Source organism: Ptychodera flava, chromosome 10 (genome assembly GCF_041260155.1).
Source record: "Ptychodera flava strain L36383 chromosome 10, AS_Pfla_20210202, whole genome shotgun sequence".
NCBI lineage: Eukaryota > Metazoa > Hemichordata > Enteropneusta > Ptychoderidae > Ptychodera > Ptychodera flava.
This window is the reverse complement of record NC_091937.1, coordinates 25,806,411-25,831,777: the sequence shown is the minus strand read 5'-3', so window position 1 is coordinate 25,831,777 and position 25,367 is coordinate 25,806,411. Positions and strand designations below refer to the sequence as shown.

General features: G+C 37.7%; 1 protein-coding gene and 1 long non-coding RNA gene across 3 annotated transcripts in view; both read left to right on the top strand.

The window, feature by feature from the left end:
• The window catches only part of LOC139142336 (D(2) dopamine receptor-like), a 79,819-nt gene that overhangs the window by 9,556 nt on the left and 44,896 nt on the right, over positions 1-25,367 (top strand). The window lies entirely within an intron of this gene.
• LOC139142335 (uncharacterized) lies at positions 9,322-13,439 on the top strand. The gene is made up of 3 exons (XR_011554361.1): positions 9,322-9,658; positions 10,155-10,358; positions 11,600-13,439. It is a non-coding gene; the product is annotated as an uncharacterized lncRNA (long non-coding RNA).

The following is a 25,367-nucleotide window of genomic DNA, read 5'->3' as shown; positions in this document are numbered from 1 at the left end:
CTACACCTTAGTAAGTCACAACTGCTCTTGGAGCAAGTCTGCCCTGCTGTTAAACTTTTATGGTACAATTTGCAGAAGCCCATTCTTTATCGGCAAAATGTGAAACAGCACTAGACGGTCAGTTTCGAAAGCACTTCATTTTACAGACCATATACTCATCCTAACGGTGCAACAGTTGCAATGTTGGCGTATATTCTACAGAAATATAGAATCAGTATTGACCGCATTCATGATACTGAGAATAATGTCACTCTAAATGCTTTGAGCAAGCTGTGCTTTTCACACCTTTTATCGGTTCTACAGCCTTGCTATTCTTATAAATGTGAAGTGAATATTTTCATTTCTCTATTTTTGCATGACGTACAATGCCAGATTTCTAGATGAAAATATTCACCGACAGACTCTCACTTAATCATTTTATATTGATATGAAGCCACTGCTGGAGGAGCTTGCCTCTTCAAATTACAAACCCATTAACACAACAACAACAACAACAACAACAACAACAACAACAACAACAAGAGCAACAAAACAACAACAATTATACAACCATCATCATCATCATCGTCGTCGTGATTATCATGATCATCAGCATCATCATCATCATCATCATCGTCATTAGAAAACCGCAAACTTTTCAATTCTAGTTATGAGCATCTTAAAGTCTTTATTAAATATTAACTATTAATGTCTTTAATTCTGGCAAACTTCTTAAAGATTTGTTGACAATTTTCAGGGTTAAATCGCAAAAAGCAAATCATAACTTTTCCAGTTAGCTCGACCACAGGTTTTCTATTTGTTATTTTCGCGTGTACTTTCCTCACGTTTGTAGGTTTTATTCATTTAACTCTACAACCATTACGGTCGATAGGAATAACATTTTGGTAAACTCTGGAGTTGACGGCATGATTAAATGAAAATGAGGATAAATTCCCCGACAGGTAGAGTGCGCCGTAGGGACAGCCTCATATATTCGGACTCTAAAACTCATACAATATTTTGTCTACCAAATATAGGGTTCATTTGAAGCTCGATGGAGTAAATGAAGTTTCAACCGGCTTATTTTTTTTGAAAATCGAAAATATTATATTTCCCATTATAGAGATAACACGCATGGCGGCCACCTTGAATATCAAATGGGTTAATTTTTTTCTTAAGTACCAAATTTTGCACTATGATCCATAATTTTCATCCTTGATTTCGTCAGGCAATAGTTTATATTTTCGTTTTAGTGAGTTTGCGCAAACTTTAGTAAGTCTTTTAATTTTGAGGCGCGTACTACCTTAAGTGCGATGTCAAGCAATAACCAGGCAATTGCCAATCTAAGTGAACATACTTGTTTCAGCCGCAACGCGTATGAAAATGTTTTACATTCTGACAAAGTAAATACGTGTACGCCACAAAAATGTCTGATTTCATGAAAATTCTCTTCTGGTAACTTGCCGTGTGAGCGTCATCACCTCCATTGTCTGTTACAAAACTGGGCGGGCTCGATTTTTTAAAAGTCCGAATGGGTCACTACATAATGTTATCTGCTAAGGGAAACGTCCGTCGCTTGCCAATAGTTTGTGAAGGCACCCTTATCTGCCTGCTGCAGTAATTAGCTCGTGGGCCGTGCGTCGGTGGTTTTATCCGGCCCGCTGGATATGCCATTTGTAATACCCACGCACGGCCCACATGCTACGATTGTTGCAGCTAAATCAGACATGTATTCCAATACTGGCTCTAAGCACATCAAAACAAAGTGTTTTCGTCTCTTACTTTTTACATAATAGGTATGGAGGAACAGAATATTGACAGCAGGTTTATCTGTTCACTGTTTTGACGGTTCTTCATCGTTTGGGAGATTACGCGAGCGAAGACGTGTGGCGACCCGGGGTTCACAGACAACCGTGCCGGCAGCGCAGAACGATTTAACCGTGATATATCGCGGTAAAATACCTTGTGATGTGTTTTTTAGCCATCTGAGCGCCGATTGGTTTAATCTACAGTTCCTCAACATACGCGATCGGTCCATTGAGATGTCAAATGATCGTGAACAGTGTCAACAAGCTTTGTGGGAATGGAAGTAGTTCTCATTAAAATGATCAGCATATTGTCTCATATGAAAGTCCGAGAGTAATGTAAATATTATCAAACAAACACCCTGACCCCATTCCATATAAACTGTAAAGATTTCATTGTTCAACAAAGTGCCAAGGAGAAATAAAGATAACATGCGAAACATATACAAATATGCGTCTACCTCGAAAATATAAAGAACAATATTTTGATACATATCATCACACAAAATTCAAAACAAATCACAGGATTGCAGATTGAAATTCCGCTTTGCAGAAATAGCGTTTTTTTTTTTCATTTCAGGAGATTCGTTTATATATAATTCAATAGTACTGAGAACGTTCCTGATGTCTATCCCATTTCTGAGCCGTCCAGGTACCAGTTATCCAGAGTCGGAAGTGGCAACCCTTATCGTCGAAAGATATGAAAGCGGTTCCCATCATAACACAGCGACTCGACTTCGCTTGGAGTGTCAAGAGATGATAACTAGTTAGCTTAATGTTCTAGTTTAATTTACTGATATGAAACTTCAGAATATAGGCCAATGTTCTTCAGCCATATCAGTAAAGTCGCTGACCTAATTTCGAAAGAGACATCCCCTACAATAAACAAATAGCAGTCTGTTTTTGTCGTTTGCGGTCGCTATTGCAAATTCATACTCGAAGCGTAATCTGAGTCAGACGCTGCACAAATCCACTGCGCAAAGTTGTGCGCCTTCTTGGACAATGGTTCGTCGATTGTAATAGTAGGGGTGGTCAATCTGTACGAATTACCGTTGACAATCAAAATTAAGAGTCATCATATGGAATAAATCACATTTTTTCCTCGATAAAAAGTATATGGTGCATTCAATGGTGGCTTAAAGATTTATTTAAGTCATTTTTGCTAAAATTTCTATCACTGTTTATCAAAAATTCGTACAGTTACTTTCGTCCCTCCTTTTTACACCCTAATGTTCTCTTCTTTACATGCCCTTAGTTTTTACGATTTCCTGATCCCAAATCAAATGTCCTGATCATATTACTTCTTCAATTTGAAGAATATTACATGACTCAAAGCCCCTTTTTATGCCCCCTAAAACTTCGAATGCCCCGGTATGTTTTCACTCATCTGAACTTCACAATAGCAGATCAGGCGATGATTTGGCGTAACCATTCTGCACGCAGCCAAAATTATGCGACGTGATTTTAATTTTCATTGACAATTTCACATAAAATATTAATTTTGAGACCTAACTCAAGTTTTTAAAACAGCATGCACGCCGTAATTATAAGTACACCAACGGCATTTTGAGATACAACCCCGTTGATATGCGGGTTACTTCGTTGGTATGGGCTGACCTCAGATTATCGGGGTCACATTGCGGGTTGTCGCATCAGCCTACGTTCGATAAACACTGAAGGTCATGAACGTAGTTGCCTATGCGGGAAGGTTATTCCAAAATATGCATGACGGGATGCTTGCATCTAAAAAACAGTGCACTTTTTTGGGCTCTTTCTGCACTGATAATATGCAATCTAAAGTAGTTATATCAGATATAATCAGACATTACATAACGCTTAGTCAACAACTTCAGATACCAATAGCTTGGCCGGTACTACTTTATGCCAAGGTATTGTACAGTGAAGCGGCACAAACTCAGTCTCGTGTAAACCTTGACAACAGTATTATCATTTCAGGACATCGGAATTTGTTCCTACTTTTATTAATTTGAACTAACATATGGCTTGTAGTATATTTATAGGTCCTATTCTGTGAAAATTAGGGTACAATGTTCAAAGAAGTTCTAGGCGAACGATTATCTGTACGAGTGAAGTGTGTAAGGCAGATATGTCTTCCCTGTACACCCACTTAAAGGCAGGGGGAGCCTATAAATACCCCCTATCTCCCTGGGCATTCATAATCCAAACATGAGTGCCACATGGTAACAGCGTCAACGAATGCTCCCGAAAATCTGGAGCTTTCAACAACCATGGTGTAAATTAAAGCACTGTTACAATATATTACGTTTTGTGAATACTTGTCGCATCACCTTGTGGCGAAATTCTCTCATTTTTGCCATTTTAAGTTGATTTTTTATGCCAAAACTGCTTCGATGCTGTGTTCGAAGCGTCCAACAAACAATAGATGAAAGCATTCAAACAGCTGCCAATCACGACGGGACGCGCAAAGGTGCAAACGATCAAACATTTGTTGTGTATATTGGATCGATTACGATGTCAACAATGAATAAACGATTCTTACTGCTTAGCAAAATACTTGAGCAACGGTTACTGAACACGAGTCTGAGATGAGTTCAGACACAAACGGACTACTTCATGGTTCCAAGCAGATTGCCTCTTGTTTGTTGATCTGTGTACCTGTAGGCCTATGAATGAGTGATGTGTCTTATGTGTATGTTGGACCTGCAGTACGATATTTTACGATAGATCTCTTTTGGAAGTATGTTGTGGCCTAGCCCTGCGTACGATGTCATGTGTTCCCGGCGTTGTATGACCTCCCACCACTGCTCTGCTGATTGCCATGGACAAAACCGGCAACATGCGGATTAAATTGGATGGAGCACGAAAAACTACTTTTCTAACTGTTTTCGGCCGAAATCAACTCGATTCCGATCTATGCAACTACCCAAATCACTGAACCGCTCACAGACTGCGAAAAATGCTCTCGTGACGTCCAAAACCGTTGTTTGCTGGCGATGCATGGTCAATGGCCCATGCAGTGGACGGCCATTGGATACATTCACGCCACGATCATACAGGTATCCATGAGCTGCATTATTTCCTGTCGGGTCGGGGCGATTAAACTAAGTCGCGATTGATTCGTCTCTGTCGGATTTGACCAAAAAGAGACACTTGATATAGATTATAGCATCAAATGTTGACCGCTCAGACTGCAAAATGATGAAAGGTCTGAAGATCGCGCCGTGATGTCGTTCTTCTCTATGCGTTTTCTGAGCTTGTTCTTTTTCTAAATTGCTCTAATATTATCTGAATTTTTTTGAAATCTTAATCAACCTTTCTTTCCCAACCAGGGCAAAACATTACCTTTTTTACTTTCATAGTAACCTAGGATTCATTAATTCGCAGATTAATATACGCTTATGTTCTTCCTTGATGATCTGTGACTGATTTTGCTATACCAATATCGATATTGCGTTCGCACTCAGGTGACTTGAAACTCACGTTATTCACTGAAATAGTTTTCGGACGAACGCAAGAAATTCGACAACTATACTAACGAGTAGTCGGCAAAATTTACAGAGACTAGCAATAATAATTATGGTCATTTACCGTCTTTAGCTAAGCGGACTCGCTTGGCGGAAGCAGTATATAACGATCTGAGTTCCATTTTTATCTTACCGTGTGAGTGCAGTATTCGAACGAGTGAGATCATAATCTTACGCTGTTCCGAGTGGCCTGGAGATTTTATATAATATACAATAAATTGACCCTTTCAAAATTACTCTGTTCTTACATTGCTCGGATATTGATATTTTTTCTACACTTTTTGACTTTTGATTAGAAGTCTTTTGACTCTCCATTGGCGGCAGTACATACTGTTACAACCGTCACATGATGACAGGAGTGTAATTGTAAAGTTGTCGGGAAGTTGTTCAGAAGAAAAATCATTTTGTATTTAGAGGCTGCAGTTCGGGATTTTTCAAGATGAACAACCCATTATACATTTCCTACATCTTTGAAACGGGGATTACGGTAATCTTTCCTGTGATGAAAATTTTGCGAACGTCTTTGCAATGTGTTCCCACGATGAGTGTGAACTGATTCTTTGTTTGTAAAAATCGTCAGAAATGGTCGAGTGACCGTGATAAAATAGACACAGATGTAAAACCATTGCGAGGAAGATAGTAAGAAATTCACGTTGCAATATTTGCTGTCGTATTTCTCAGCAGGAATAATAAATTTTTACACGTTGTGTATAAGAAGAGCAAGCAGGTGTTCGGCGGTCAATTGCTTCTACCATAATGATCATGGTCGCAGCTATTTGGCGAGAAGACAGCGAGTACTTATAATCTCGCGAAATTATTGATATCATGTCTTTGTATTGAAAAAATTCAATTGGAGGCAGCTCAAATCAACGGCCGTGGTATATTGGGAATCGTGTTCTCACTGGACACCAAACTACCTGCTATCAACAGTACGTTATGTACCATCGGCGATAACACATTGGTCGTAATCTTGTCTAATTCTGCCCCGCCTTTTGTACCGTCCAGAAATTTCAAAGCTAGAATTTTTACCATGACATATAATACAGCGACCTTGCACACTAATGATCATTCCACTGTTTATGTTAGGGTTTGTTGGGTTTTTTTAATTTGCCCCGTGGCCTCGGTAAGATTTTCTTAATACGATACACAGTTTGAATTTTTTCAAGGTAAATTTAGTATATTCCCAGTTTGTGGGGTAAAGTTGTCTGGAGTGAAAGTTTGAGTTGACGCTGATAGAGTAGCCGTCAAGCCCGGCACAGTTGACTGAGATCTGGTCGGTTTGGGGTCGTTTAGACCAGAAATCTGCAGAGTTCTCTATGATCACCGTTCGGCAATTGGGGGAATTTTTTTGGGGGTCAAAGTAATTCAGTAACAAAGTATGTGTTGTTTTTGTCACCGTCATACGCGTATACGGACGGTTTTCGATTAAAAACGGGAAAAATATCCAGTGTTCGTAAATGCGTGCAAAGTTTATTCAGTGACTACTTACGCAGCAGTTTTAAATACGACTAGGATTTACCACAGGGGACTGTCTAAATGTCCGTCCCCAGGGGTGGGTAGGTGTTTCGTTGTATCGCTAATAAAGATATATTCTTCAGTTATACCTTGCTGGTGCGTTCGTTATTGACTTTGTCATATTTAATCCGGTGATAATCTGGTGAGAGCGTCTACAGATTAGTAATTTACCCTTGATTACTTTGGCTAATTAGGCACTCAAACTCATCAAATAATAGACGCAGCATGTTGATAAAACGTATACGCAAGATTGTCAAGGGCAGTGCTAAGTTAAGAACGAAACACCAAGGGTTGGTAGAATATATCTTTATTAGCGATACAACGAAACACCTACCCACCCCTGGGGACGGACATTTAGACAGTCCCCTGTGGATTTACCACCACGTAACAACTGTAAACACCGCATCAACAGTCCATTCGAAAATTTTGTGTTGAATCGAGGGAGATAACAAATGCGGTAGGAAAGGTCAGTCCACCATCCGTCAAAGTTTTTGATCGGATAAATCTTCACTGTACACCAACTACATTAGTGGCTGTTATAGTTGTACACGTAGTTCCATGAGCTTTCCACTGTCCCTTTTTTACGAGCTATGTTCAAAGTGCGTCAAGCTACAAATGTTTTCATGTATGGAGTTATAGACATTGGTGAAGTACCGGGTACACTGATTTTGTTCAAAACCACCGCCTGTTTGTTCCTCGTGTTGTTTTTTGTGTCCCCAACGTCGACTGGCTCTATGTGCGTACAAACATAGCAGTCGGGATTAAGATTTCCTGGATAAATAGATACACTCATCGTTTATTCCGCCTCTGACGCAAAGATACACACTGTTTTACATGTGCCACTCCTAGGCCCTGGGATCGATTTTCATACCTTTAATCGCTATCTCTAATCACATATTTCAAACAGCTTACGAGACGGCAAATAACTTTAATTAGGAGCTCCATACCCCTTTAAACCCTATTTCAAGGGGCGAATGTGCATTGAATATGCATTGTTTTTTAGATGGAAACGTCCACAAATGGATACATTTTCAATGCATATGACACAGTATAACCGTAGAAATTTCAATAGGGCATCATCGGGTAAATACAGTTGGGGGAAGTTTCTCGTCCGCGAAAGTACCACGTTTGCCGGGCACGTTTGCTGCAGTAATTTACATAACAATTAGTGAGGTTAACGGCGCGAAATCTAAAAAACCATCGGCGTCATTAGCAACGGCGCGGCGGGTCCCTCCCTCCCCCCCCTCTCTCTCTCTCTCTCTCTCTCTCTCTCTCTCTCTCTCTCTCTCTCTCTCTCTCTCTCTCTCTCTCTCTCTCATCATGTTTGAACTTTCAATGATTCAGCAAGTACCATAAGAGCAAGATCACTTATGAAGGCAATGCATCCACTGTCAGTATCAATATCAGTATCATTAGCTCTGCATGGCAGGGCAGCCTGAGTGTGTTACCGGCGTTGTACGGCCTCCCACCACAGGAAAAAGAGGCCTGTAACGCCGGTAACACACAGCCCTGCCATGCAGAGCTACAGTATCATTAGCAATGTCTGTCATTGAGAATAAACTTTACAGCACAGCTGGCTGGGTTACATTGAGTGACAGAAAATGCGGCAAACAATGAAATATTTCCAACCATTAAAGATTGTCTCTAAGTAAAAATGCTTGCTAATTATATTTTCCTGAAAATTTAATATCTACTTAATCTGTCATGAAAATTTATTTTCATGACACTGTATTAACAAAAGTGTAATTTTATTGAGTTACACAAGTATATGCTGGAGTACAGCATTATGTCATGGAGATTGCCTCTTGATAACTTTTCCAGTGTTAAAAAATAGCTGTGATGATTTTCCAGTGTTGCAACATCTTTGAAAACAATTATTGCATTTGTTTTTGTGTGTAATAAAATGATTAATTTTTGCCTTTTAAAACATGCAATAATCTCTCTTATTTGTACTAAGGTAAAGTGTACAAGGAAGTGATAAAGCAATCAAAATTAGCATAATTACTGACTTGCAATTTGGGAAAATTGCAGTCAAATACAACATGAAACCAGTATTGTGACTTATACATGACAAAACTAGTGCTCAATGGCTATTCTTGTTTTCATTGAAAACTGAAGGTCAGTGTGCAAAATGTGAAAGAACTTTAGATTCTCTTCTTTTTTTCCACTGTATAAAGTATCAATTTATGAGAAATTGAGTTGTACTCTGGAATCAAATACTAACTAGAAAAACATCTGAAGTCTGGAGTCATTTACTTTCTTCTCACAAGTTGGTAAACATTTCTTGCACTTTCTTACGTCACAATGGCCAAGATATGCATCATGCATCAAACACAGAAATTAGCATGCTATTGCCTGAAAACATCAATGACGATGTACCCTACGCTGCGCTCGCTCTCATGTCAGACCCGTTACATATTAATTTTTCTGTAAAACTATCATGAAATCTAACTTTTTCGGAAATTTGAAAATGTTTTCCGTCGTGTTTCGAGCTCACTAAAGGATAGAAGACAATTCGCCCTTATCAGGTAGCGGCCATATTGGATTTAAAACGAGGTCCTTGACGCATAAGTAATAAACAAACAAACAAAAGAGCATGCTTTCTCCATGTACTCGGAGGCTCCCGGGCCGCTGCATGTTTTTAGGAAGACCAGTATGCGTTCCTCGTAAGAACAGACATTTGTTTCATCCCGCAAACGTGAACTTTGGCCTTAGTCACTGACCTACACGTATGTTTGTTATTGTTGTGGCGTACGGCGCGGTGTGTCAATAACCGCTGTTTTGAATACTACAAATTGGGTACATTGTGTTCAAATATAGGTGCACAGTGAATGGTCGAAGCTAGCGCGAAAGGTAAGTTGTTACATTTTCTTTCCTCCTAGTTCAAGTCTTCATTGGTTCAAAATGTAATGTACCGTAACTATTTGCGCCAAATATTTGAACCCCCAAATTTCTGTAAAATGGCTGCTCACCACTGCTGTGTTCCGCTTTGCAAAAACGACAGGAGGTACAAAAAGCTTTCATTCCATAGTTTCCGGTAGACCCGCGACTGCAGACAGAATGGCTTATCAAGATACGCCGTGATGAGGGTCCAAATTTCACTGTAAGTTAAGTCATGGGATTTATCATTTATACTCTCTGCAACACTGCAGAATGTACCACATACGTAAACACATTTGAAGGAAATTATAGTAATGTCACCACTGCTAGTATAAATAATTACATAGAGCCGCATAGCATAAGGGGGTGGGGCGTAAAATGAAAAAAAAAATAAAAAATTATGTGTTGATACTAAAGGGCGAATTGATGATGTCAATCAGTTTTGAGATTTATTGATGTATATTTACAGATCACCTTCAACTAAAGTATGTGAGGCACACTTTAAAAAAGATGATTATGTGAAGTCACTGACAGGGATCATTCTCAAGAAAAATGCAGTACCCTCAGTATTTCCATTGATGAAAATAACTCAACCAAGGAAGCCTCCAACACCGAGGAAATCAATATGCTAAAGTGAGAGTGACCCAACCTCTACCAATGTGTACAGTTTCAAGTAAGTATATCAATATATTTAAAATTTCTAATGGCCCTCTATCAAAACATATCTCTTGAAATCTGTCCTTGCATTGGAGACATGAAATTGAGTATCATAGGATAATGGATATTACAAAAATACTTTTATTTTCCATCCAAAACAAAATAGAATTTTAAATATTTTTAAGTATGAACGTAACACATGAATATTGCATCATTCTTGTTTCAGTACTCTCTGTTTGTTTAGTCTGCGGCGAGACAACTGAATGCTAATGATCTGAAAATTGACCTTTGCTCCCTCTAGTGCCACATTCAGAAAACATGCAGAAAAGGCATTTAGTCCATTGCACTATCAATATGACATAACATGTTCAAGAGATTGTATCAAACGAATGGTGCATCTTGAAGAGCTTAGCAAGAAACTACTTGCATATGTTGAGTAATGCATTGTACTCTCAGTCTGTGGTGTGTTTATTGCATAGAGATTGAGCTGTGTGTGTCTGATTAGGTTTGAATCGTAGAAGTGGATGGTAAATTTTGGCTCTTGTTTAGCAGTAGACTGTGCTTGAGTTATATTTTCTTTGGTTCACATGAAATTGCAAGCAAAAGGGACTACCAGCTAGTATAGATGCTAAGGTGTATAAATTCCGCCAAGTTTAGCTCAGAAAAAGTTGTTGGGGTTTCAGCAAAAGTAGGCGACATAGACATCCCCACAAAAATAGTGTTAAAGACCCTTCACAATGTGGTCAGTGTCAAGAAAGATAATGTTATTGAGATAATGCTAGGAGACAAGTACAACAGGAACTCTGAATACCACCAAAAGAAATGTTCAACAACTTTCTTCATGTAGCAATATTAAGTTGTTCTATATTTTGCTGAGAATGTCTTCTGCTGTACTCTGACATTACCCTTGCTCTATTAACAGGGAGTGGCATGGCATCATGTGTCGAAATTAGATTTCCAAATGTTGACCTAGGGGTTCAGGTTGTCAGAAACTTGTCGAGGGTTGATTCAGCTTTTCTAGTAAGCCCTGTTTAGTGATAATTGTCCTCATTACATAAGAGGTGTATTATACTTTCGATTGAAACTTTTGTTGTTGAAAGTGGTAGACATTTGCTATATTTAATCATCAACTGTCAACTGCCCTAAACTGAAAATTTTGAGTCCATTTAAATGTTTTGATAAATACTTCTTAACATATATAGCAGATTGAAAAAGCTGCATTATTTTGAATTTGTTTTGTTTTTATGCAAATTATAGGTCAGATGCAAAGCAGACAGTGACCACTCCACCTCCATATCAAAACCATGACTATGTTGCACGTCCAGCCAAGTTTACAGTCCAGGAGCAATTAGAGGAAGCACAATCTTATATTTATAAGTTAGAATTTATTAATCAATCACTTAGAAATCAGAGATTTGGTTTAGATCGTTTTTCCAATGATGATAGTATGATAAATTTTCACACTGGTTTTTTGTTCTTATACTAATTTTGTTATGTATTTTAATTCAGTTCAGCCAACTGCTGTAAATATGGTGAGGTGGTCAAAAGTGCAAACCGTTATTGGCAGTATTGTAGAACAGCAGGGAGGGCAGATAATTTCAGTTAATCAGAAGGTTTTTCGTCAGTCATCTTTATGTTTGATAGATCAGTTATTTTTGTTCATGTGTAAATTTAGATTACGTTTGTTTGAACAAGATCTTGCCTGCAGATTTAATGTTTCAGTTTCAACCGTTAGCAGGATTATTATTACCTGGGCAAATTACCTTTGTTTTTTCCTTGGTTCAATTAAAGTGTGGGTTTCAAGGGATATCATTCATAGAGACATGCCAGAATGCTTTTAGCAGGCTTATCCATCAACCAGGGTAATTCTTGACTGTACTGAACTCAAAATCCAAACTCCGTCATCTCTTGTCTTACACTCTGAATTTTATTCTCATTATAAGGGTACTACTACATTAAATGGTTTGTTGGGAATCACTCCATGTGGGTTAGTGTCTTTTGTTTCTTCTCTCTTTTCTGGCAGTATCTCTGATAAAGAAATTGTTATTCAATCTGGCTTAATTCCAAATCTTGGAAGGGGGGATTCTGTTATGGCTAACAAGGGTTTCATTATATCAGGTATTCTTACTAAACATGGGGTTGGGTTAATATTCCACCATTCAGATATAGTAGGGGGCAATTCACAAAAGAAGAAGTGGAGGAAACACAACAAATTGCACATTTAAGAATTCACATTGAACGGGCAATAAGGTGGGTTAGGGAATATCATATCTTTGATTCAAGTATACCTCTTTCTTTATCAGGAACAATTAATCAAATATGGACTGTTTGTGCATTACTTTCTAATTTTAGGGGACCTTTGTTCTAGCATTTAAAGAAAAATAGTTTTTAGATGATATACCAAGAAACATCTGAAATTAAAATTCAAACTGCACCTGCAAAGGCTTTCTACATGATTTTTAGTGTTATCGAAAGCCGTCACTCACTTTGCTAGTGCAATGTCAAATTATGATCAGAAATTTCTTGTTTTTTAGAGAAGTTCAAATATAATTTGATATGTATATTCATAATAGACTCAAGAGTTCTGAGATAGAAATTCAACCAAATTGCATTCTTTATATATTACCGAATGAAAGTTCAGTATATTTCATGCTCCAAATACTTGGCCACACCAAATTCTACTGTGTGCTGTTGTCTCTAGCCAAATACATGCACTACAACTCTTTCATTGGTATTATGATGCTTCTTGGTTTTGCCTGATACGCCTTGTTACCATGGCGTTACCTGTTAGTGTGTTTATTTGGATTCACATTGTAACCATCTAAGTTGTGGTATTCACATAGAACTGAATCTTTCACTTCTGTTCTGATATCAGTTTTATTCTAAATCCATGCCAGGAGTATATTTACAATACTTGCCAAAACGCTATATGTAAAGACATGTCTTCTTCAATTTGTGAGTCTGTTTTGCTCTTCACAGTTGGCTATTTGACATCATCATTCAACAACTTTCTTTAAATTACACATATAAACACAGAAAACTGTATAGTCTTTGGTAGAACCTGTTTTATTACAATAAATTATATTTGCTTCAAAAATCTGTTGAAATGTGATCATTAATATTAATTTTTTATCAAAAATAAAGGAAGATAATTCTCAAAGTAAAATTTATCAAGTTTCATTTCCATCTCTGAGAACTCCTGTGGATTGAATCTGATTCTTTCAATATGCATGTCATTTGGAGTCCACACGACAAAGTCACACCATGAGAGACCGCTGATGCCCATTTGACCCATAATTTGATAGTAGTATTGGTGGCTTGTTTTTAACTTCAGAGCCCCATTATTCATTTTGAGATATTGACAATTGTGAACCGATTCAGCCACAGGGCATTTCTGTTCAATAAGGCCAAATGGTGGATCTTCATCAGGGTCTTAGACTCTTTCATCAGGTGTCGCACCAAGATGAGGGCAGCTTGGATTTATTATTAGGCCACATTTGTAAACATTAACATTTCTCTCGTTCACATACGCATTGACTACATCGTTCTCATGATCTAAACCATATTTCATAGCTGGTGTTTGGATTGGTTTGGCATTCTTCAAACGGTGGGCCAAAGTTTCAAAATTACCCTTTCTCGAACAAATATTTTTAAATATGGATGCAGTCAATCTTGGTTGTCTAAATTGGAACCACTCGTTACATTCACTTTATTTTCTGGAGCTCTGTTCAATAATTATACTCTCTTCTCTGTTGATGGCTATTCCATTGTAATATTCTAATTCGTTTTCAGAAAACACAAATGAATACTGGGAAGGGATTATATAATTTTCAAGGGGTAACAGGGCAACTCGGGTGCATTTTCAATTTTTAGCATAGTATCTGCTGGGGCAATGCTGATAAGATAAAACACTTCCAACACGGGCGTGGCCTAATTGAGTATCTACTTTATCAATGTTATCATAGTTGGGGAGGAGAGCTTTAGAAATCAATACATCGGAATTAGAAAAAGAATGATGCAGGGCTACAAGTCCGTCATAATCTGGGTAATTTCTGATGGGATTGTACAGTTTACTATACACAGCACCAACAGTTCTCTTCTGACTATTTTTCCTTGACTGTGCGTGTTCTGACTTCTTCACTACAACTTTGTGGATTGGCCTTGCTGATATCCCAAAACGGCGTGATGGAATATGCCATTTCTGAGGATAAAAAGTCTTGGACACTGGTGGTGGAACGTACTTCAGTTTCCTTGCCTTGAACTGTGCAGTTTGTAGCAAAATTGCGACCACATGATTGCACAGGCCCATACAAGCTGCACAAGAACACTGCCAATGAGATATGGCACATGATGATGTACCAGACAGAGTCACATGCAGGGAAAGCATAGGAAATAAAAATATTGTCAATGCCTCCACATCTGTTTACTGGAGCATAAGTGTTGATAGTCTATTTCATTTGCACAGCCATGGGCAATCTCATAACATTTTGGTATACAACGTTTTAGCAATTAAACTTTGATATGAAACAGAAGTTATTATAATATTAAATACCAGTAGATACTGAAACTTATATGATATGGGACACCATAGACTTTACAAGCAAGTTTCGCAGCGACTGTGTATAGGCTCACTAAACTTCATGTACCAGTAGTTTTGTTCTTGATAATTTAATTTGCTATCAGTTTATACAAATATAATTAAAGACTTCCTAAGACACTGGTAGCCCATTTGCCATTAACTTTACTGCACCAGTAATAAAATGTGTAATATATTGACAAATACTGGTATCTTGTTATTTAGTACATAGTTTTATATTTCATTCAGGAGTTTACTACTTGTAGTTTTGTTATTTGGCCAGATGTTGACAAATCAGTGTATCCCAGTAAATAGAGTGGTCACAAATTATAACTTGAAACAACACAATTTGAAATTTGAAGCTGCACATTTCAATCAAGGCAGAATTGTCAACTTATAATCAATGAATTTTGTATAATGTCAGGATAATTGCATGGCTAGTATAACATTTAAAAAGGATAATTAATAACGTATATCCATTATTTAACTAATGTTTTATGTCTACCTACCAAAATAGAATGAGGACTTTCATTTTTCTTCAGTGACCTATAGCATTTGGCGCGAATCTTCACACCATTATCAAATACTTGAACTATATTAATATAAAAGAAAAGTAATAAACAAATTAAATTTATGAAATACTTGTAATGGTGCAAAAAGGGTAGAATTGAAATTATTTTACTATTGCTTTTATATGTGAAGTTGTATTTCACCAGCATGAGTTTGTTTTGGTATATATTATTCCAAACTGTGTAATCTATTTATCAGATCCAACCATACTTTCAAACTATGTGGCCAATTCTATTCCCGAACCTGAAAAAAAATCATCACAGAGATATATATATATTTTGTACAAATTTCAAAACCGCCAATGTTTGTGGTTTCCTCATACTACATTTAGGAACACGTACACTGCAAAGAAGAAACACTATGTACAAATTTTGAGTCATGAAAGGGGTCATATACATCTGTTAGTCTAAAAATAGACGCCGTCGCATAAAAAAAATTCGGAAACATTGTAGGCAATTTTGACGGCGGTCTCCGGTACTTGTCCTCACATGAACCTTGAGAGATGTAAACAAAGAACAGAAGACCATCGGGGCATGGACGGGTGCTAAAAATTCATGTCGACTGTGTCCGACGTAGACCTCCTTCAGAAATCCGAAAGCATTCTAGTGATTTGTAGTCCCCGTAAACAGAATGTAGCTTGATTGCGATTTTCACGCGGATGCAGACGTTGTGTACTTACCTTCGCATTTGTGGATATATTCTTCAAAGAAGAATTTATGAGCCCTTTGGAGTGTCCGTCTTGGTGTTTTTGCCTCACGTTTTACAAATGTTTCAACTTCTCCGTACGACAATTCTGTAAGTCGAAACAAGCAGCGAGTCCAAATTCCCATTATTTTGAATGCTCTTTTGTTTGTTTGTTTATTACTTATGCGTCAAGGACCTCGTTTTAAATCCAATATGGCCGCTACCTGATAACGGCGAATCACGTACCAACTGTGAGGATCAGAAATATCAATTAATACGCGATTTACGTGACCCTGTTCCGTATTGATAACCCCAATATACAGAACATACAATAAGTCAGATTCCTACGAAAGCCAAATGGCGTTGACATATTCCAATTTACGCCAAAATATACAAATAGCATTATGTAATGTGGTCACCTTTTTGGGACAATGTCTGTGGCGATAATAGTCAAATTTAATATTATATAGGGCTCAGCCCTTGGTGTCGCGATAGGCGTTGAGATTAAAAATGTTATTTGTATCAATTCATGATTAGTAATCATAAAGGATAAAATAGAATTAATAGTTACTTTCTATATACGTTTGTACAAGTATGACCGGTTTACCCTCTGATGACAGTTCACGCACACGATGTCAGACCCTGTAGGTAGGCCTATAGATTTTCTGTCATGTGTAAAAAAGTTTGACATAAATTTGCAATTTTTACCATGATTACTATCTATTGTGTTTAACAAGGGACGTTATGTGCCATCATTAACTTTGCAATAGTAACTGTACCGCCAAACTTCGGATACTGTAAGCAGAAAACCAGCGTTACTTCTAAAAACGGGTAAATTTTGCATATAGTTATTGACACAGAGGGCGCCTTTCTAAGATTCAATCCCAGCATTCTTTGTGAATGTTCTCGTTCATATGCACGACAGTTTTCTCTCTTCTTTTAATTTTTAGGCGTGATAAGAAATTTTGTATAAGCGACAGGGTGGATAATAATAATTACTCGCTAATAGAAAAGATATATTTTATTAATGGCATGTTATAAAATAATAGAGAGCACGTTTCGAATTTGTTTATTTACGAGCACTCAAAAGAACATGGCGGCGCCCACGAAAAAAGGGTACACTTCCGGTTACTCGCATAGTATATTATGAATACGCGCATACGTAGTCAGTAAGCCGCTGGCGCGACTATTAAATGATAGCCTTTGTGGTGATCAAGATATTTAAAGATGTCTATTTAATTCTGGCCTGGTCATCATATACATATATACATACATACATGCATGCATGCATGCATGTATGCATTCATGCATACATACATACATACATGCATGCATGCATGCACGTATACATGCATTCATGCATACATACAGTACATGCACTCGTACCCCATCATATGTTACTTCCTTTATGCACAGGTCGATTTTCTGTTTTTGATGAAATATTCATAAATAGCATCCTCATTATAAGATGCTTTTACATTTTGATGTTGTTCAGGGGGCGTAACTCAACTTGCGTCTCTATGGCAACATGTGTTACATTGACTTTCTTTACTCAAAATTTTCACAAAAGATGAATTTAACATTCCTGAGCAAAATATATCAAAAACTCAATTTTGACCAACACATGAGTTACGCCCTTCTTGTACTTGGCCATAGAACTGTGCAAACGACAAAGTCAGTAGAATAGAATTTTGAGCAATAACAAAATAACATCATGCTGTACAAAGCAGACCTGAACGACGTGTTTAAGTTATGTTCCATTACTATGCACGATATCATTTAAATTCTAGAAAACATTTATCTCATAAATATCTGCTCTCGTCATACCATACAACTAAAGCTCGAAGTACCACTGTTTATTCCCCATTTATACAAAATTTACTAACAAGTGAGTATTCAGTAGCATATAGGAGGTAAAGAGTTCGGAGCAGAATATAAACTTACCTCGGTGTGCACTATATCTCGATTTAATATCATAGTATTGGTCCTAGTATCTTACAATCCTATGACAACACTTTGGATAATAGCATGTGAGCAGATATTTGTAGGAAAGGTAATTGAATGTTTTCCGGTTTAATGGCTCTGTGACAGTGAGACACGTTGATGCACAGCACGGTCACTCACTCCACTTCGTGTATAGCGTCATCTCTGGTGGACGAGCAAAACAGTTTTGTTTTGATACGCCTGTAATTCTTATATCATAATATTGCCAAGACTTTTGGCTGGCTTAACGTATGCAAATCAGCCGAACTACCAAGCCCTTTTATCTTCTGTCACAACATCTCGCTTTACCTAGCGGAACTAACATAACAATACATTGGTGTCACAAGTCATGTACGCAAACTGAAAACTTATTTCAGTCAATACCTTTTCTTGTACATTGCTTATTGTATTGAGCATTTTAAGACATGACACAGAGATTTAACAAATCACCGTTGGCCAATTATTCAAGCTCATCTAAGGATTTTTTCCGCTACATCTCTGTACACCTTTGATAATTCACACTACAGTCCAGGTTCCACTTGCATGGTATGGGAGCAACAAGTTTACTAAACTAAATACAAAAGCGCAGTGAAGGTCGAGAGATATCACCCGCGTTTCAATCACCGAGTACCATGTGGTTACAAAAATGGCCACATTTCGCAATACGCGTATCCTTCTAAAATAAACAACATTAAGTAAAATACCTAAAATTCCTCTTTCGTCGAAAACCGAAAACCTCACATATATTGGTTACTTAGGATGCTTAACCAACACAATCTGACGGATAAACTTGCAGACGTATGTTAGAAACTAGAGTTTCGATATCATTATTGACGTGCAGACTACTGTATACACTGCAAGATCCGAGGTGCAAACTTTTTATAGTCTACCCCCTCGCTACGTATCGAAGTGTTGCGAGTGTAGCGAAGGCTGGGAAAAGAAGTGTAATTACAACGAAATATATCAATGCGCAGCGTGTTTAAGTCGGGACTATTTTTACGTATAGCGTCCTTTACGATCGTATGCAACCATGCGATTTTTCCATCGATTGATGTATCGTAAACAATAAGGGAAAGAAAGTCGAAGAGAAGTAAAAGGGAGAGGGTCGCTGGAATTTTGCTTAAAGGTTGCCAGGGATCCCTACTGGCGATGTAAACGCTATATCCAGGGTAAGTTAGGGAGCGTTCAGTTATTATGGCCGGGGGTGGGCCGGCAAAATCCAGGGGGGGACACCTTAAATTTGAAAACTGCAGGGGGGGGGGTCATGTATTTTTCATACAGCTCAGAGGGGGGTCACTTAATTTTCAGAAGTATCCGTCCCGTCAAAAAGCAATTTCAGTGTTCAGAAATATTTTGGGAGATAAAAATGATTCTTTGTATGATTTCATTCTCTGAAGTCATTCAACTGTAAATCTGAACAAAAGTATAATTATCTGTCACATGAACATCTTGACTTGACAACTCTGAGGCTTGTCACAATTTTATCATAGACTCCCATGTATAGTGGATGAACATTGTTCGTGAAATTCTAAGGTCAAACGTTTTGTCCACATGCCAGCTGTAACAACCCAATTTCATTTAAGTACATTTATGTAAATTATCAAATATCTATAATTGCATAGATATAGTTTTGCATTGAAAAAGTATTACATAGTTTTCTCATACATGTATGAGAAAATATATGTATACCATGTATAGTGAATCAACATTATCAACAGCTGATTTTTAATGAAATCCAAATATTAAAATTTTGTACACACACGCTTGCGCAAAAAATATTGCGATCCACCAGTACTTTCTGTCCAACCCCTTTGAGGGGTAATTTCAAAATTATAGCAAGTCAGAAGGGGAAATCTGAGCATTAACACCTTGTGAGTTTGTAAGGAAGGTCATTTGAAAACATCTAAGCTCTATTTTTTGGATTCTATCGCTCCATGTCCCCCTCCCCCGAGGTGTTTGTGTATGAAGCTCTACTCAAGCAATGGGGGGGGGGATCATGAAATTTTTGTCATCTTGAAAGGGGGGTCATCAATTTTTTGGTACAATGGATAGGGGGTTCACTTATTTTGACTGATGCGCAGGAAGAATTTGCCGGCCCAATTGGAGAAGGGGGTGTAGTGAATGTAGCAATCTTCGTAGCGAAGTGTTGGAGGCTGTAAGATGGTCACTTTTTACTCGTTGGCAAAATCTTATCATTACTACAAAATTTTGCTTTCAGGCAGAACCTGAAATGGAGCATGTGCAGGCTTCAGACGCAAGGAGTGTAAGGGACGCCCTCATTTGAAGTAAGCGATGGATCTAACGGATTTCACCTTTAATATTGAATAATTCTCTGACAAAATCATCACCTTGCATCCAGCAATTAGCCAACAATAGTGTTGTCAACAGAATAACTGCGTCTGTGCTGGGTGTTGACACCTTGAACTTGATGCCGTGCACGCTGTAGATGTAGTGGCACTTACGAAATCATTGATGGGCAATTTCATAGAGTAAACCGACCTCTGATATGAACCGCATAAGAGAAGAGCACATAATGGAAACTTTAGGATATTTTTTACGTTGGTCCCTTGGTATTGCGGACGCATTCGATATTAGATATTTTGAACAAAAATGTATATCACGTGACATACAGCAACTCGATCGACCTTCGTCAGGAGCAGGTTTTGACAAAGGCTGTTATAGATTTAAAGCCACTCCCGAAGAGATGCCGAAAAAATGTGCCTAGTTCAAAATATACCAAGTGAGTGAAATGTAAAATTTCAATGGTCTCTATACTCAGTGATTTTAAGGTAGTTCACGGCTCGAAAATGAAAGCATGAAACTCGTGCTCAAACTTTCAACAAGCAAATGTTGAAAATTCTCTTTCAAACTATAGATTGAAAATTTGGAGTCACCTGTACATTTTGGTACTAGGTTCCTTATATTTATCGATATTTGAATTTCAAAACAGCCGCCATCCCTGGGTTACCTCTATGGGAAGGAAATAAAATTTCCGATTTTCACAAAACTAAGCCAGAGAAAACTCTACTGATTTCTATAAGGTTCAAAATGAACCCTTACAAGGTGTATGCCAAATCAATATTGCTTAAAGAATATTGTAAATGTTTGATGTCCGAATATCTGTCCTCGAGGCACACAAGTCATCGATTGAATTGGTTAAACAGACACAAAGCAAATGCAAGTATCTTTGAAAAGGTAACAGAGTATGAAAGTAATTGTTGCTTTAGGATTAATAACATTCATGTGGAACAAAATTTTCACGTCGCGGAAAAGGTAAAAGATGCTACAGAGAATTTAATATATTCATATTCTGGTTAGAAAACGTAGAGGGATAATTGAACTTATTTGTCTTTTCATGATCGAATACATTTACACCAAGGAAGATGTTATTGGGTACGAAAATGTCAAATTTAATGAAAACTTAAAGGCCCTTTTGGCAATCCCTGGGACCGCCTTTGTTCTAGTCTGTAAGAGGAATATGGAGATGTGATCATGGTGATAGTGATATTGAAATTCAAAATGGCTGCCATCCTGTGTTAAGTCTACGAGGAAAAATTAAATTTCGCTTTTCGCAAAACTAAGACGGTGAAATGTTTTCTTACACCCAGCGCTTCAAAATGAGCCCCCACAAGTGGTAAATCAGAAAAGAATTGGAAAAGTTTGAGAGTCCTAACATCTGTCCCCAAGGCGCGTTCTACCTTAAAGAGGTGTTTAACACTCAGAGGAACTACACAGCTTGGCTATCGATCAAAGTAAGAAGCATAAAATTGCAGGGCAGATGAATTCAATTACGCCAAGCTGATTTGTAAGAACTAGTCTTACAAGGACGTCGACGCTGGGGGTAACATATTATTTGCGAGGGAACCGTGTCGGATGATATCAGCAGAATTATCAACATTTTTTATGCTTATCTTCCTGATGCCAATTCCTCGCACGCTAGCAATTTACGACTTTTACTTAAAACATCTACAAGAGTTACAAGCAATGTGTTTCATTGGAGTACTCATTTACATAATAAATTTTTATAACCTTGAAACCCCTTCCCTTTTCGAAAAACACACCACGGACTTTTTAAGTTGCTAAAATACAGTGTAATTTTATGAACGTAAATATTGTTCCCCAATTGAGATATGGATATGCTGTGATCTTTCAGGAAAATTAGGTTTTCCATATCATGTTCACACTCATAACAGGAATAGCAGGAAAGTGGATACTATTCAAATGTGCAGTGATAGGCACGATGTCAGAGAAATCTGCGGGTTCGAAAGAGAAATAAAACTAGGCGGAATAAAATGTCATTGAACTTCACTCTATGGGGGATTATGCATTTCACGAGAACGCCTACACTGGCCCCAGTCACTTGGCTTTTCGTCTTGGCAGCTGTTTATACCGGCTGGCCAAGCCATCGTGTTAACCCCACGAGTTTCACAACAGCCAACCACTAGTGAGACCATCTACTTAAGTTTACTTCCGTAATTAGGGTTTCGAGACCATGGGTCCGAAACCCTCTAGTAATCGTTCTGTTTTTTATTATCATTATTATTATTTTCTTCTTCTTCTTCCGCCATACTGGATAGACGTACAGAAGAAGGGCTCCTACTTGTTTTGATTTTCTACCAGTGAGAAGTGCCATCCTTCTTCAATTACCATCAGTTTGCGTTGTGAGTAGTGTTTAGTTCTTTTTGGTCTTGTGTCCGGTCCGGTTTCATCTTCGACTTGGTGGATTTCCTTCAATTTTATTTTTGGTCATTTGTTAAACCGTGGTCGGCAATATGGCCGCCCGGGAGGACAAGCCATTTCGGAATCTGACACGCAAGCATGCTGTCAGGTGTACTAATATTGAAGATGTTCCGGTTCAAAGCTATGTTGAAGAGATTGCAAAGAAAGTCGGAAGTGAAAATGTTATTGCTGCATCTAGAATGAACAAGTCCGTTGTTGTGTTTTTAGCAACACTTGGTAATGTTGAAAGTATTGTTGAAGCCAAGTTTGCTTTGTTTGATGAATTAGTCGATGTGGAACACATGGTGAAACCGGCCTCTAAATTAATTCTGTCAAATGTTCCTCGTTTCATTCCTGATGAAGTTTTGGAGGAACATTTATGGAAACTTGGTATAGTTGTTGGATACCTAAGAGCAATCCCTCTTGGTTGTAAAAATGCTTCACTGAAGCATGTGAAGTCGTTTAGACGACAAGTTCATGTTTTGTTACACAACGAGAACATCAGTGGTGTAATTCAGATCAAATATGATGACCGTTTTTATTCCGTTTATGTATCTATTGATGAACTGCGTTGTTTTCATTGTGGACTAAAAGGTCATATCCGTAAACGTTGTCCTAACTATCATGATTATAGATCGTCAGAAAACAACGATAATGACACTGGAAATGTTCAAAAAGACAATAATTGTGTGGATGAAAACTTAGGTTTAATGGATGTTGATGAAAATTATGTTGATCAAAGACCTCTCACCAGTAAAAACAGTTAACCCACTGACGCTCAAGAGAAAGAAAAAGGTGTTAACGTCCATGCCGATGAAGACAGGGTACGAACCCCTGCTTCGCCTTCGTATTCTCCGCTCCCCTCTACTCCCGTTTTATCATTCGACCCCCCTTCATCGTCATCATCTTCACTTATTCAGTCCCAGTCACTTGAGTTTCCTGAGACTCCTTTTTCAGATATCAATGTAAATGAGTCTCAGAATTTGTTTATATCTCAGTCAGAGTCTCCAAGAAAAGTTTTTCAAAATCAGCTTATTTGGTCAGGAGTGAAAACATCAAACTCCTTTGATGTTCTCAGCGAAATGTCTGATCATGACAATGAGTCTGTTGCGTCTGAAATTTCTGACTTATCAGAATTTCAAGAAAAGCTACAAATCAAGCCATCTAATTTGCTTGAGTTTTTAGAAGACATTAAAGGCTCTAAAAATATGATAGAAAAATGTAAAGATTACTGCTCAGATTTTAAAGTTCTCATAAAGTCATTTGCTAACTTACGCAGGTCAGATATTGTCACTAGTCAACAAAAAGTTCGTATCTATAAACTTGTGGCAAAGTTACAACAACATGTTAGACAATGTAAAAGCTTGGCTATTACTAAACATGGGAAGTAAAATCGTTCTTGTTTTTGCTTGTCTAGTGATGGCAAGTTTCATTTCTTGGAACGTAAATGGTTGCCATGATTCTTTGAAACGGTATAACATTTTGTCTTCGTTGAAGTCCAATCACTATGCTGATTTTTATTTTTTACAAGAAACCCATTCTACAGTGGCTAATCAGGCTCAGTGGCAAGTAGTTTGGCGTGTCGCCCATTTATTTCTCACATGGTACTAGTAATTCTGCTGTTGTTTCTGTAAAAAGTGTCGTCCAGGGTCGTCTACTTCATTTGCATATTAAAATGGATGACACTTCCTTTCATTTGCTCAATATTTATGCTCCTTCAAGTGGAGATGATCGTTGTATTTTCTTTGAAAGTCTTCGTAAATTTCTCCTTGATTTTGATCTTGATAATGAAAATATTGTCATAGGAGGCGACTTTAATTGTACTTTAATTGTACTGATTTAGATAGGTCGTCTCATATTGAACCACACTTAAAGTCTTCTCAAGTTTTTCTTCTCTTGTTCATCGCTGTAAGCTTTCTGATGCCTGGCGTTATTTCCATAAGCAGGCTCAAAATTTTACGTGGCAGAGAGGAGAGCAAAAACGTCGCATTGATACTTTCTTCATCGACAAGTGGTTGACTTCGAAAATTAAATCTGTGTCTATTGACTCTCCTACTGATTTATCTGATCACTCTCTTGTTTCTCTTGTTTTAACTATGAATGCGAGTGTCAACAAAAATCCAGTTTGGTGTCTCAATACTAGTCTTTTTAATGATGAAAATTACTGTACTTTAATTAAGGAATTCTGGAAAGGTTAACGTTGGCGTAATGAGAAGGATAGGTTTTCTTCTCTTCAGTCTTGGAGGGATATAGGAAAACAAAAGATTAAAGAATTAAGTCAGCAGTACAGCGCTGAACAAGTTCAACACTTTAACGATCAAAACAAAAGCTTATTGAGGAAATTCGTACTTTGGAAATATTGATTCATACTCACCCTTCTCTGAAAACAAGATACCATCAGCAAAAAGACCTGTTAGACAGTTTTCAGAAACTTGATACCAGAGGTGCAGTTATTCGTTCTCGTTTTCAACAGTTCAATGATTCTGATACTAA